Source organism: Amblyomma mixtum, chromosome 2, assembly GCF_055824585.1.
Source record: "Amblyomma mixtum isolate Tamu chromosome 2, ASM5582458v1, whole genome shotgun sequence".
Taxonomy (NCBI): Eukaryota; Metazoa; Arthropoda; class Arachnida; order Ixodida; family Ixodidae; genus Amblyomma; species Amblyomma mixtum.
Window position 1 is genome coordinate 62,352,810 of NC_143013.1, and position 14,030 is coordinate 62,366,839.

The window sequence follows — 14,030 nt, forward strand, 5'->3', positions numbered from 1 at the left end:
AAATTCTAGAAACTGATGCGAGCATTACTTGTAGTGGGCTACACGCCTATCAAGAATTAAAGAGCCTAACAGCAATAGTTAGAAAGTTAAACACTTAATATTAGGTAACCAGATCGCTAGTGTGCACGCCAGAGCGGTATTCTGATGTACTGCACCGCTGACAATGCTTTGCCTAAAAAGGGGCCCTTGTAACTGACAAAACAATTTTTAAAAATTTTGTAAAGTCTTAGGTGAAACACCCTGTGTATGCAGGGCGCTTCGCATGAACGGGCGGAAATTTTAGCGCTACTCACTCGAGCAGATGCGCAGGAAATCCACGTTGGAGCTGTAGTCTCGGGGCTTCAGTATTACTTTCCTAAAGGCCTCCGTACCGGTAGTGGTTCAGCGAGCGACTTCTAACGACTGGCGCCGACGACTGCCTTGGTCACCTTTTTATGCCGCCGGACTTCAAAACTGCGCATTCTTCTGAGTAACCCCTTCTCGGAGAACGTTGTAGAAGTCAAAGAACGTAAAGCGAGGAAGCTCATTGGTTAACTGATGGGAATGACTCATCCACAATCTCCGTGGACATGAAAATGGCCCACGTGTATTGTGCAGGTCTCAAGAATTCCAGGAAAAAGAAATCCTTCCCTTACGACCACGTTTTTTTCTTATCTCCTTTGGGCAAAACTCGGAATAGGGGCATTCATTGTGACATTCTTGGAATAATCTCTGGTAAAGAAGAATAGGTTTGTGACACTGGCACGCCGCACCTCCTTACTGGTGTGATGGATATATGATAAGGAATAAAGTGGTAACTCTAAACCAGGCGTGACGCCGGAAGAGAGGGTGGGAGGACAAAAGTTTGTTTGTCTACGGTTGCCGGAAACTATGTGTCAGATACAGCTTACGAACTCACGGCTTTTCCCCGTCAGAGGGTCCACTTCCAGTATAATACCGTCAGCAGATTCTTATGATACTGCTTGCTTGACAATGCAGTGAGAGGCCCCACAATGGAGACAGCGGTCTATGCCCGACCATAAAGGGATGGGTCATCCCTTTCCTCTACCACTCCCTGCTTTGTCACACTAGCAAGGTTATGAGAATGAGCCGACGCTATTGGATGGGACGGGTCCCTTTGACGGGCCAATGCCGCTGCGTTCTTTAGTTGTGTCCGACAATGGAAAAACACTCAAGGAGCCGAACAGCTGACTAATCGTTCATGAAAGAGGCACGCCGCGTAGAGTTTTTTGCTAAGTTTATCCGCAAGTTTTAGGTGAGTTTTAATCGTCACTTCAAAATGAGGGGATGGCAATCACTGTCGCTGCGTTCAACATTTTTTTTTTAAATGTGTTTGTGCCTAAATGTACTTTTCCATCACATTTGCTATCCCGTGGGAGTCGATGAATTACGGTTGCGTCTAGTGCCATTCCGTCGAAAGGTCATTATCGCTAAACCCGACTTGACAATTCTAAAGGAGTCACTTTAACCCGGGAATAGGCAATTTGCGGGAAGGAAAATAAAAACAGCGCCTACACAAGCTCTCCATTTAAATATGCCTCCTTCCTTCGTGATGTCCGAACTTTGCAAAGGTTGTAATCGAATATTGCCAGGCACAGAACGCTGACTAGAATTGCGGTGCTATAATCTTCGCTGAGGTTGAGCGAGGAGTTTTTAGTCTATTACAGCAAACAAAATACGTTTAAAACTTTTTCTGGGGCGTTTCGCCCGATTTAAGATGTGTGTTTTCATATATAACCAGTATTTATTGCGGAAAGCGCTGCACGCGCTACCGGTACCAGAGCTTTGAACTAGCCGCAACGAGCAGAAGCTCCGAACCTGTCCGGACTCCAGTCTCAAACATGCGCCACCTCCGGCGCGCGGCAATGGCGCCCGTTTTTCAAGTTACGGTATTGAAAACTGGGTTTTTGCGTGCCGTTAGCACCTTAACTGCTTGAATCTGGAACTTAATGTTTTATGGGTAGCATAATGCGGGGGTGTACTATGAAAAAACAACCTTTTTACGGTGCGCGAGATTTCGGTCAAGTAGGCTTCAGCGATTACCAAACGACTGCATATAACATACGTTTGCCTAAAAAGGCGTGTTCGGCACCCACAGAAGCTCGAAGGAATCTGCGTGGTTGTGGTCCCCAGAAGTCATGTTCGATCGTTTGCGCCTGGCTCCACCACATATCGCTGTCTCGTCTTCGGGCGCCGCTGACTGTCACTCTTTTTCATTGAAAAAAATGGTGTTCTGAGCCAGTTGGTAAAGCATGTTTAAGGGAGGCGTAGCGTGAAAAAAAAAGACGGGGACGAGAGAGACACAATACACAGAACCAGCGCTAACTTAAAACTGAAAAATATGAAGCGAATTCCCGAGCTCGAGGAACCAAACGCGCATGCCCAGCAACAACTGATTAGATGAAGCGGAAAGCTAAACCTGACCTAGCACGACTCGAACACGACCTAATCACCATGACAACAGCTGGACAGCCCCGTGCCAAACCTTCGAGGTTTAACGCGAAAGCGACTACTTAAAATTTATAAAGATGGATTCCTTTCGAAGCAGAACTACCGACGTTTCACTGATGCACTTATCTCTTCCCAGCTTATGAATGAATGAAGCCTCAAGAACCTCCCTTGCTAGCTGTTCTTTAGAGTGACCGAGAACTTTAGTTTTCTCGAAAAGCGGACGACAACCGCAACTTGAGCAATGCTTAGGCAGATTCTTACTTTTGTCTGAAATGAGGGACCTAGCATGTTCTCTTAGGCGTTCATTGAGGCAACGACCGCTTTGCCCTATATAAACACGGCCACTGCTTTAAGGGATCTCGTACACGACACCTACTTTGCACTCAACAAACTTAGTTACATATGATTAACACTGCAAGCCGGTTTCTTCTGGCTTCGACTTGAAAGTGCACAAAGGCTCGACAATTTGCGAGGAGCCGTGAAGATGACGTCCACACCAAACTTTCCCGCTATTCTTTTCAAGTTATGAGATACGGGTTGAATGTAGGGTACCACCTCGTATTTCTTTTCCTTTTTCTCATGTTCTTTTCCATTGCCGGAATCAGGTTTCCTTTTTTGGTTTCGCAACTTCTTAAGCAAACTCTCAACAACAGCAGTGAGCAACGACGCAGGGTAGCCTGCATTCCTGAGGCGTGTGGCCTGCAGATCAAAACTCAACTCCACTTTGTGGGGACACGACTTGGAAAGCGCGGATCTAAAAGACAGAGAAGCAATGCCACGTTTGACAAGTTTTCAATGTGAGGAATGAAAAGGTAACGGTGCTTTTTTCGAGCGTGGCATATAGGCCTAACAAATGTGGCTTGTCATGTTAAAATGCAATCTTAGATCTAAAAACTGCAAAGAGTCATTATGTCTCGTCCCTGTCTTTTTTTCGCGCTACGCCTCCCTTAAACATGCTTTACCAACTGGCTCAGAACACCATTTTGCTCAAGTTCATTTCTTCTACGCTGGGCTCTTTTCTTTGTGTCCTACCACTCGAGGAACAGTGCGTGCAATGTTCAAGCTTCATTATTGTCACTACATGCCAAGCAAGGTACTTGGAATTTTGTCTGAGGAAAAACTTCTGCCCTCCTCAAATTTCATCATTCTTAGGCTGCGTTCCCCTTTCTGTCGGACATTGGAAAAGGATTGCGATGGTCTTGAAATCGAAATGTTGGAGAAAAGTGCGAGTCTTGAACGACTGGTTGAGAATACTTTCCGCGAACCTGGCCGGATACGGAGGCTCTGAATTTAAGAGCTTGGACAACTTCCAGACGATTGTGAGAGCTGGAGAGGAAACCCTCTGGGCGAGAGTCGTCTCGAGTTTACCTTAGCTAGCGGAAAGACAGCTCCTGTCCCGGTAACCTTCTTAGGGGAGGCTTCGGTCCCCCCTTCCATTCAGCGAGTCCTGGAACGTGGACCCAAGTTCGCTCTTAAGACAGCGCTCGACAAGCACGTGTGGTTGGCTTCGGTCCGCAGGATCGCAGCAAAGGTAGACAGCGACAACAAAGTTTGGTGGCATGCTGAAGGCGTCGACATGCTTCAAAAAAGCCTCAGTGGACAGAAGGACAGCCTGCCGGTGCTGCGTGATATTGCAAATCACTTCCGTGAGTCCGACCTTTCCCTTTTGCTTGCAGATAAAGAAAGCGGGTTCGTTTTTTTGCCCCAAGTACTTTTTGACGAAAAGGCCCAGTTTGCCATGCATAAATACTTTAAAGAAACCGCCTTAAAACCCACAGGTGGACATAGGTGGTATGTCCTGGCGCATAGCCGCGTTGCGACACTGCTGTGCGCCGCCGCCGGCCGCCATGTTTGAGGTGCACGTAGCAGACGAACTCTTGCTTCGCAGGCATGTTTTCTTCGCGTTCAGCACTGCCGCTTGCAATCCGCGTGCATCAGAGATTCGTCCGGGCGGGATAGCCACACGAAACTACGTCGTAAACGTGCGTCACTTCTATTGGCCAATTGCGCTTGTTAGCGCTGCTCGAGCCGCTCGAGAAAACGAGTGCAGCAATGGAAGCTGTTCGCGGGTTTTCTTTCCCTAGATTCTGGGATCGAAGCTCGGATAGCGGTCAGTGACAGCAGCGCTTCCGTCAATTTGGAGTGCCGCGTGTGCACATGCGCCGCTGCTCACAAATGTGCTAACAAGTGCCCATATCAGTGTGCGCTTCGCAGAGGACGAGCAAGCTCAGCCAGCCACCTGTGCCAGGATCACCGTGGCTAATCCCTCGTGGGTTTGTGCCACTCCACCAGCGGCCAACAACAACGGAGGAGGAGCCGCATCTCAGCGTCGACTCAAGGCAATTACGCAGGGCTGACGCCCTGTACTCGTGTGCCCTGAAAGTTTAAATCAGCGCAATCAAAGGGGCTGACAAGGAAACACAGAAACGACACGTCCGCACGCAATGTCAATCATCCATTATCGGGTTAATTAATAAAATAGTTGATTGAATGAATATTTAATTAGCATGCATGAATAATTAAGTTACTAAGATGATCAGTTAAAAGGGTACATAATTAATTGGTGAAGTAATTAAATAGTTGAAACAATCAATAAGTAAATTAAGCTTTAGTTTAATCGAACCTGTGAATTTGTTAATTACTTATTTATTTAAATAAACAATTGAGTTGAATTACATTCAGTTAGGTCACCAATATGGTTAATCAACTGGGTAACTTACTGACCGAATTAATTAGCCAAATTGTGAATTCTTTAATTGGTCCGCAATTTAATCGAACTGCTGATTTAATTAATGAATTAGTCAATTAATTATCTAAATTAACAAATTAATTACTAGGCGTTCTAGCAACGGGACCCACGTCTTTGGATGCGGTAGAACCGAAGTTAGATCGGGGACACGACTTAGAAACGGCAAAGGCATAAAATATCGAACACGCGGCAACATAACCGGGAGCAGTAAAAAAGATGCTTTAGCATTACTACACCTAAGCATACTTGAAAGCACCCTTGGAATTTTCTTTCAAGGAACCGCAAGGGAAGTTTGGCACGGCTATTTTCTCCTCCAATCTAGCCAAAAAGCACTGCCTTTCCGCACAAAGCAATTGTTTACTCTCCAGCGGAGTTTATCTAGAAACGCATGCCGGTGGCTGTTGTCGTTGGTTGGCCTCAAATAAACTGGTTTATTTGTTTTATTGTGGTTTAACGTCCCAAAGTGACTCAGACTATGTGGGACGCCGCAGTGGAGGGCTCGAGAAATTTAGACCACCTGGGGTTCTTTAACGTGCACTGACATCGCACAGTACACGGGCCTCAAGAATTTCGCCCCCATCGAAATTCGACAGCGGCGGACGGGATCGAACTCGCGTCTTTTGGGTCAGCAGCCGAGCGCCATAACCACTGAGCCAAAGCAGCGGCCTCAAATAAACGGCCACATACCGACTACGGGCGGACTGTCCAAGACAAAGGCGGTTAACTGCTAAAAAGAGGAGCTTTTAACGGGGTAGTAATAGGGTGTAGGCTGACAGACTGGACGTCGCAACGACAGGGGACCTGTTAGCTGGGAGATCGCAGACGGGACGATGGCTTTATGGGCAAATTGAAAGCAACGCATGTAATGTTACAATTCTGCACTGACTGAAAGAGAGAAAAATAATAAAATAAACATTGAAAAATGGAATAAAAATAAATAAATAGAAGTAACACCCTCTTATTAGCCTTAAACTCGCCTCGATTCTGCCGTAAATAATGAGGTTACGTACCATCGTCCCATCAGCACAGCCTTTTAGATTTCGGGTAAGTATTCTTAGAAGGCGGCCCCCAACATCGACTGGCGTTCGTGCACGACGCTGTTTCTTTATAAAGGGCGAATGCGAGCGCCGCGGCATGTTTGCATTGGTCGTCTGTATGTATACGCCAGCTATGGAGGAGCATTTTGCTGCAGTTATGTTCATTGATGCGTCCAACTGCATACAGGCAGTAATACGGCATGTGAAAGCCGTTTTGTGTATTACAACGGTCATCAGAAAGAATGAAATGCGCTTACTTCCAGGTACATTTCCTAGCTTGGCGCATTCAACTTTCTCTGTGGTATGCACTCACCAAATAAGTGCGTGACCACACCTTGACACTCGCGCTGGTCGTACACATGGCTTGCCTCGTGAAGGCTCTTCCATTTTTCGAGATAGCCTGATCGCAAAAACTTCGTGCGATTATTTAAGCTTTGAAAGCCGCACCGCAGAACGACGGGTGGAGCCATTCTCAACGAGCGCAATCTGCTACGCCGCTCCCTCCTCATTCCTCTGACGAATGTTTTGCCACGGGCGGCGCTGTTCCGCTGAGGCGACGGTGGTGCTATGCAACGGCCGCCCGGTTCCTATAGTTATAGAGGCTAGAAGGTTTACCTAGTGTCGTGACCGGACAGGCGGGGGTGAAATATCTCGCTATGCATCGACAGATGGCGCTGTCGCCCGCTGGCGTGCGATGGGCGTCGCAGCCTCCAAGCCTCTACGGGTGAATGCTTCTTTTTTTTTTATTCCAGGACTTCTGGTTTAGTTGGTTGCTCTCTTAGGGTCTGTTAAAGAAAGTGAGAAATCTTCCGCAGGCTCCTTAGATGGTCAACATGTTAGCGCGCTCCGCGACATAACTGAAGTGTCGCCGATGGGCGCTACGCGTCGCGCCTTAAACACTAGCTGCAACGCAACAAGCGCGACTTACTTGCAGACGATGTCGAAGGGGAAGAAAAAAAAACTGAACATAGAACAGCAGGGTGGGAAGTTTTTATTGCAGAGAGTTTCGCGCAAGCATGTGCCGACAAGGGACTTCCTGAGGGCTCTGCGCGCTCCGCACGGCTACTGGCACCGCCTCAATTTAAGAAGTTTTTTTTTCTCTCTCTGCGCACCGCGCTCCTTGTTGACTGCTTTTACGAAGAAATGCAGTCTTGTCAGTGCGTAAAACTTAATCAGTTCTGTCGTAACTTGACGACCATGCACTTCGCAACCAACGTCTTCAAGTTCCCGCCCCTGAAGAAAATGCAGGAAACTAATCATACTATCTGCTTGTAGCTTGTTGCGGCTGAAAAAAACCGTAAATGCGTTTTCCAACTTTCCTACCAGCTCCTCAATTGGCTTTGCTGGGTACACTAAGCCTCCATGATCAAAAGTTTGAGTAAGCGAGGCATTTTTGTTGGACTTAGCTTGCAGAGGCAAGGTACTGAAACAACTTGCACATTCAGGGCAAGGAAACTTTTTAAGGAGTTTTCTCACTACATAACCAGCAACATAAAAAATTAACCGGCTGTCACTTTTTTTGTCCACACAAATGGTATGATCCCCCTCACCACTATGCTTGTCGAGTACCTCTGCAGCAGATGACAGGTCTCCACCATCTAGCAAGCCATCCACAAGTTCAGTAATTCTTGCGTTTTTTTCTTTGGGCACATCTGACGGCTGCAAGAGAGCAGTCACAACTTCTGATGACACATTTGTTCCTTTTGGTGGCTTTGCAAGGCTGTAGAAGGCCAAATTATTAATAATGATCAAAAACTGTCCCACTGAAGGATGATCAGCCGAAACACTGACGCACAATTCCAAATACGTTTTCCATTCTGTCTTGACTCAGGTTTGCAGTTAATAAATACTTGTACTGCAGTGATGTTGTCAAGTATTCTAGAAGTGACAGTGTGCTCTGTAATGTCACTCGCAGCCCAAGCGCAGTCCCTGCACTTAAAAAACCACCACCATGCTGTGCAGCATATTGCTCCCATTCTCTCAGGAAAGCAATGAAATCATTTAGAAACTGCACACTTCCTGATTTAGCTCTAAGGCCTTTTGTTGGGACCCTAGAAGACATGACAAAAATAAGTTTTTCCATGAGCTTTAAAAATTTCTCCGTTGGTTCAGTGCGTGAGTTGCAGGTTTCTCCAAGTGATCCCGATAAAAAAAATCCCTTTGAGTACCTCCTCACTAAAGAGCTGGAATGCCAGATTTACGCGCATTTTTTCAAATGAATTTGGGCGTAAATGGGCCTTTGTGATATGGGGCATCACTTTAAGCGTGACAGATTCTTTGTCCAGCTTCCAAGCTTCTTCAATTACATCCACATGGACATGTCCACTCGGGATCTGTATGCCTTTCCCCACAGATGCATTCCGAACGCATATCACCAGGTGGGGAAAGTCCGAAATGAAGTGAATGCTTCTTCCCTTGTCAACAGGATGGGGAACTTTGCACTTGATCTCTGTGCATGAAGCTGCGCAAGGGAGAAAGCAGAACGAACATTATTGACAGACTGAAAAAGAAGAACTCCTGGTTAGTTTTCACAGAACAGCTAACATACCTTTGATGCCAAACAGCTTCCATAAGCACCGATTCCAGGGAGCACCATCACTCGTCCAGAAATCGACGAACAGGCCAGATTTCTCGGCCAGGATTGTGGCCTCCAGAAGTATTTTTGAAAGGGTAGATGCCTTTACATTGCCCTTAGCTGCAAATACTCCGAGAATTTGAGTCCATTTTCCTACAAATATGGAAAATGCACTGTGAATAATGTAATAATGAGCATCAGCAGTGTACATAAGCTACATTTGCTAACGTGAACTGCAGCACAAATATATATATATATATATATATATATATAAACAAATATGCAGAACTATAAGGTATTAATTTCATTAACGCACCTTGGAATGGCTGGAACATAATCACAAGGCCATGGTCACTCAGGGTTGTCTTGCTGTTGTTGTCGCTGAATGGACCAAGGTCCACAAAACCACTCAGTTCCCCAGATGATGTCACACTGATGTTTTCAGACAGCTTGATCTCGTCAAAGACGAGACCACCATGAAGGCTAAATTCTTCCATTTTCCTCGTCTTCTCTTTAAGCGCAGAAAAGACGCTACTATTAAAACCAAATGTGCTCTTAAAGCCCTGCAGGTACTTGGCTAAGCGTGACTTGCTTGGCAAAGCCATAATTTCGTGTCGTCTTAAATGTTCGTACAGCTGCGGGCTTCACATCCGCATGAGGATGCACTCCAGAATCCATAGCTGGTCATAACGCATTCCCCGGGTTGATTTCCTAGAGGCTGCCTCAAAGCATGCTTTGACCGCAAGGCGCTGTTTTGGTGGGAGGCCACTGATTTTGGCTTCCAGCACAGTCGTTGGGATTGACTGGGTTAATTCTCCGAGTTCTTGAACACTCTTGTTGGCTTGAGACAGTTTTTTCTTTGCCCGGAATAGGTGAACGGATTTTCGCTTCCGGGCATTGTTTTGCTTGAAAGCCGCTGCTCGCTTCTTGCCCCTGTTCATATGGTTTAGGATAAGCCTTCTAGTGTATTTGCATCGAAGACAAGACTTTCTATCGGGCGTTGTCACAAAGCAACTTTTCGAGAAGAACGATTTCCCATACTGGGTGCATTGGCCAGGTGAGATAGGTTCAACCTCACAGCCTGGGCAAAGAAGCAAATTATCGGTCTTCCTCAAAGCTGCAAGGGCGTCCTCTTCACACTGTACGCGAAGCTCATCAACTTTAATGTTTCGGCAATACACTGTGCAAACATAATCTGCAGCTGCGGCACACGTCGAAAATGTTACGTGCTAGGTTACGCACACATCACCTGGCTCAGCACTTGTGTGCCACCCAAAGCACAGAACTTCTGGGTTGTTCGACAGAACAATTTTGCTGCATGACGGTGAGGGCGGGACGATGTCTCTCAACGGATGCGGTTTGTGCGGCGGCATATCTGATGAAGTCTCTTCGCCACCAAAATCTGCGGAGTCGCTGTTTGTTTGGCTGCATGATGCCCAGCGCTTCGGGGCTGGTGTACAGTTGTCCGCTAAGTTTCTCTTCTTCCTTCTTCGTGGGACAGGCTTCGTCATGTAGGAGGGAGCATCCGGAAATATTGTCGGAACGGCGTCGTCGGTGAGCGCTGGCCGCTCGCGATCTATTTCCACAAGTTTCCCGTTTATAAGATGCTGAAACGTCCTTTGAATATATCGTTCATCAAAATGCCTCGAACACACAACACAGCTGTCATCCAAAGTCTTGTCGTCTCGTTTTATGTTCCGAGCCCACTCTTGCAAACGAAGGGGCCCCGACGGGGCACGGAACAACGACACTTTTTCTTTTGACGACTTGTAGCCTCCTTTACAAAGTGGCACAAAACAAGTCCTACCTTTCTTGGTCGGCATTTTCACGTGCAATGCAGGTAAATCACTCTTTGAGCACAATCAGCGACGGGAACGACACAAAATCACGCACGAATCGCGTCCCACGTGCATTTCCCGACGGAGCGAACTGCGAGAGAAGCGGCGCGCCCAGCTCGCCTAAAGGCTACAGCGCCACCTACGCTATGCATCCGAACCGGTTTCACAGCGGCCTATGGATATGGCGGCCGTTCACGACACTAGGTAAACCTTCTAGCCTCTATACTATAGTCGAATACAACTTAAAGGCGCACTAAAGAGAAATTTGAACTCCTATTTGTACCGTGAGGAAAACGATCTACACGTTCCGAGCATCCTTAGAAATTATTGTCCTGTGAGGCCGGTTTTCCTAATTTATATCGGATTAGACGTCCCGGCTCCCGCCTATTTTTGAACTCACCGCTGAAGGTAGGAGGAGTCAATTGATGCGTGGATTGTCTTTCAGGCAGTCGCGTGGCTGCTTCACTTTTGCTTTTATTTTGTTTTTTAGGTTTCCGTGAATACATACATCCACTCAGAGACTACATAGCTGCAAATTAGGCCCATGGAACTAAAAATACGAGTGGGCTCTTTGCTTTCACCGATCGCTACATATCACTCCGCCAGTAGCAGAGCGGCAAGCTGACACAGAACTGGCTGAAAGCCACTCCGCGTGTTGGTTGACTCCTCCTACCGTCAGCAGAGAGTCAAAAAAAAAAAAGACGGGAACAAAGACGTTTAATCCGATTTGAATTAGGGAAATCGGCCGCAAAGGACAATAATTCGAAGTTTCTAACGATGCTCGGAACCTGTATATTGAGTTCCCGCGGTAAAAAGTGAGTTCAGATCTTTAAGAACTCAGCGGCTTTTCCCTGTCAAAGGAACCACTCACAGCCGCCAATGCCTTTGGCTGATTCTCATCACCCTGCTAGCGTGACAATGCAGGGAGCGACATCACAATGGAGAGAGAGGACTATCCCTGACCATAGAGGGAAGGGATAATCCCCTTTAATCTACTATTCCCTGCTTTGTTACACAAGCAGAGTCATGATAATCGGCTTAAGGCATTAGCTGGAAGGAATTCCTTGGACAGGGAGACTCCATTGAGTTCTTAAGTTGTATCCGACTGTAACGCCCGTGAGGGTCGCGGGCTGGAAGGGCGTCCTTTGAAGGGGAAAAGCCGCTGCGTTCTTCAGTTGTATTCGACTACAGTCGTGTCGTTCTGCTTCTTGGCCACCCTGATATATTACCGCTGTTTTGAATGTGCAAGATTACTTAACTATTGTTTTCGCTCAAATTATGTAGGCGACGAGAACTCAGTCTTTATTTTCTGCAGGATCTCGAAAAAATATGCGCACGTTTATGTCACTTTTAATCGCCGAGTTCGAGCACTGTGATAGACAGCCAACGCTACTGCTTCATCTTTGCAGTCTGTACCGTGCGCGTGACACGAGCAGACGTGTATTATATTAACCTGGTACCTTGGCTGAGAGAAAAAAAGCAATCTAGAAGGCAAAATACGCTAAAATTACTGCAGCACTAAAGTAGCTGACAGAACAGACATCAGAGAGGTTACGCCGGACGCTACCAGTGGCGGCCGCGCGGCGGCGACACTGTTCGTGCGAGCTGAGAACAGAAACAATCGCTCAAATAGGAAGTGGTGAAAAGATAGACAGCTTTATTCCGCGCTCTGTACAAAGCGTGACGTTCATCGCTGCTGGCTTGTTAGTTGCCGATAGAAATACGACAGCATTCGGTAGCTTGCTGGTGGTACTTCGCAGACGGGTAGCGGTACAGGAACTGGCCCAGTGAGAACGTCAAAGCTTCGCCAACACGCAGCAGCGTGAATTCTGTGGGCGCAAAAAGAACACGATTTAGTTTGAGTCACTTGGTAAAGCTGCAATGGGATTTCGTATGACATCCTCGATTTGAAACTCTAGGCCAGAAAGAAAGAAGGCAAGCCTTGTTGCTCAAAGAAAGAGCGCTGGAGCAAGACTTGGAAAGTCTTGGAAGCAAGACTTGGAAGAGCGCTGGAGCAAGACTGGAGCAAGACTGGAGAAAGACTTTAAAGAAACCGCCTTAAAACCCACAGGTGGACATAGGTGGTATGTCCTGGCGCATAGCCGCGTTGCGACACTGCTGTGCGCCGCCGCCGGCCGCCATGCTTGAGGTGCACGTAGCAGACGAACGTTTGCTTCGCAGGCATGTTTTCTTCGCGTTCGGCACTGCCGCTTGGAATCCGTGTGCGACGGAGATTCGTCCGGGCGGGATAGCCGCACGTAACTACGGCGTAAACGTACGTCACTTCGATTGGCCAATTGCGCTTGTTAGCGCTGCTCGAGCCGGTCGAGAAAACGAGTGCAGCAATGGAAGCTGTTCGCGGGTTTTCTTTCCCTAGATTCTGGGATCGAAGCTCGGATAGCGGTCAGTGACAACAGCGCTTCCGTCAAATTGGAGTGCCACGTGTGCACATGCGCCGCTGCTCACACAGGTGCTGAGAAGTGCGCATATCAGTGTGCGCTTCGCAGAGGACGAGCAAGCTCAGGCAGCCACCTGCGCCGCGCTCACCGAGGCTAATCCCTCGTGGGTTTGTGCCACTCCACCAGCGGCCAACAACAACGGAGGAGGAGCCGCATCTGAGCGTCGACTCAAGGCAATTACGCAGGGCTGACGCCCTGTACTCGTGTGCCCTGAAAGTTTAAATCCGCGCAATCAATGGTGCTGACAAGGAAACACAGAAACGACACGTCCGCACGCAATGTCAATCATCCATTATCGGGTTAATTAATAAAATAGTTTATTGAATGAATATTTAATTAGCATGCATGAATAATTAAGTTACTAAGATGATCAGTTAAAAGGGTACATAATTAATTAATGAAGTAATTAAATAGTTGAAATAATCAATAAACAAATTAAGCTTTAGTTTAACTGAACCTCTGAATTTGTTAATTACTTATTTATTTAAATAAAGAATTGAGTTGCATTACATTCAGTTAGGTCACCAATATAGTTAATCAACTGTTTAACTTACTCACCAAATTAATTAGCCAATTTGTGAATTCTTACATTGGTCCGCTATTTAATCGAACTGCTGATTTAATTAACGAATTAGTCAATTAATTATCTAAATTGACAAGTTAATTACTAGGCGTTCTAGCAACGGGACCCACGTCTTTGGATGCGGTAGAAGCAAAGTTAGAGCGGGGACACGACATAGAAACGGCAAAGGCATAAAATATCGAACACGCGGCAACATAACCGGGAGCAGTAAAAAAGATGCTTTCGCATTACTACACCTAAGCATACTTGAAAGCACCCTTGGAATTTTCGTTCAAGGAACAGCAAGAGAAGTTTGGCACGGCTATTTTCTCCTCCAACCCAGCCAAAAAGCACTGCCT

General features: G+C 46.8%; 1 pseudogene across 1 annotated transcript; it reads right to left on the bottom strand.

Annotated features, from left to right (window-relative positions):
- Positions 1-8,726: 8,726 nt before the first annotated feature.
- Positions 8,727-10,635, bottom strand: LOC149359522 (uncharacterized; annotated as a pseudogene). Its single transcript, XR_016288276.1, has 2 exons — positions 9,129-10,635; positions 8,727-8,965 (listed from the first exon to the last, which is right to left on the bottom strand). The product of XR_016288276.1 is annotated as an uncharacterized LOC149359522 (transcript).
- Positions 10,636-14,030: the final 3,395 nt, after the last annotated feature.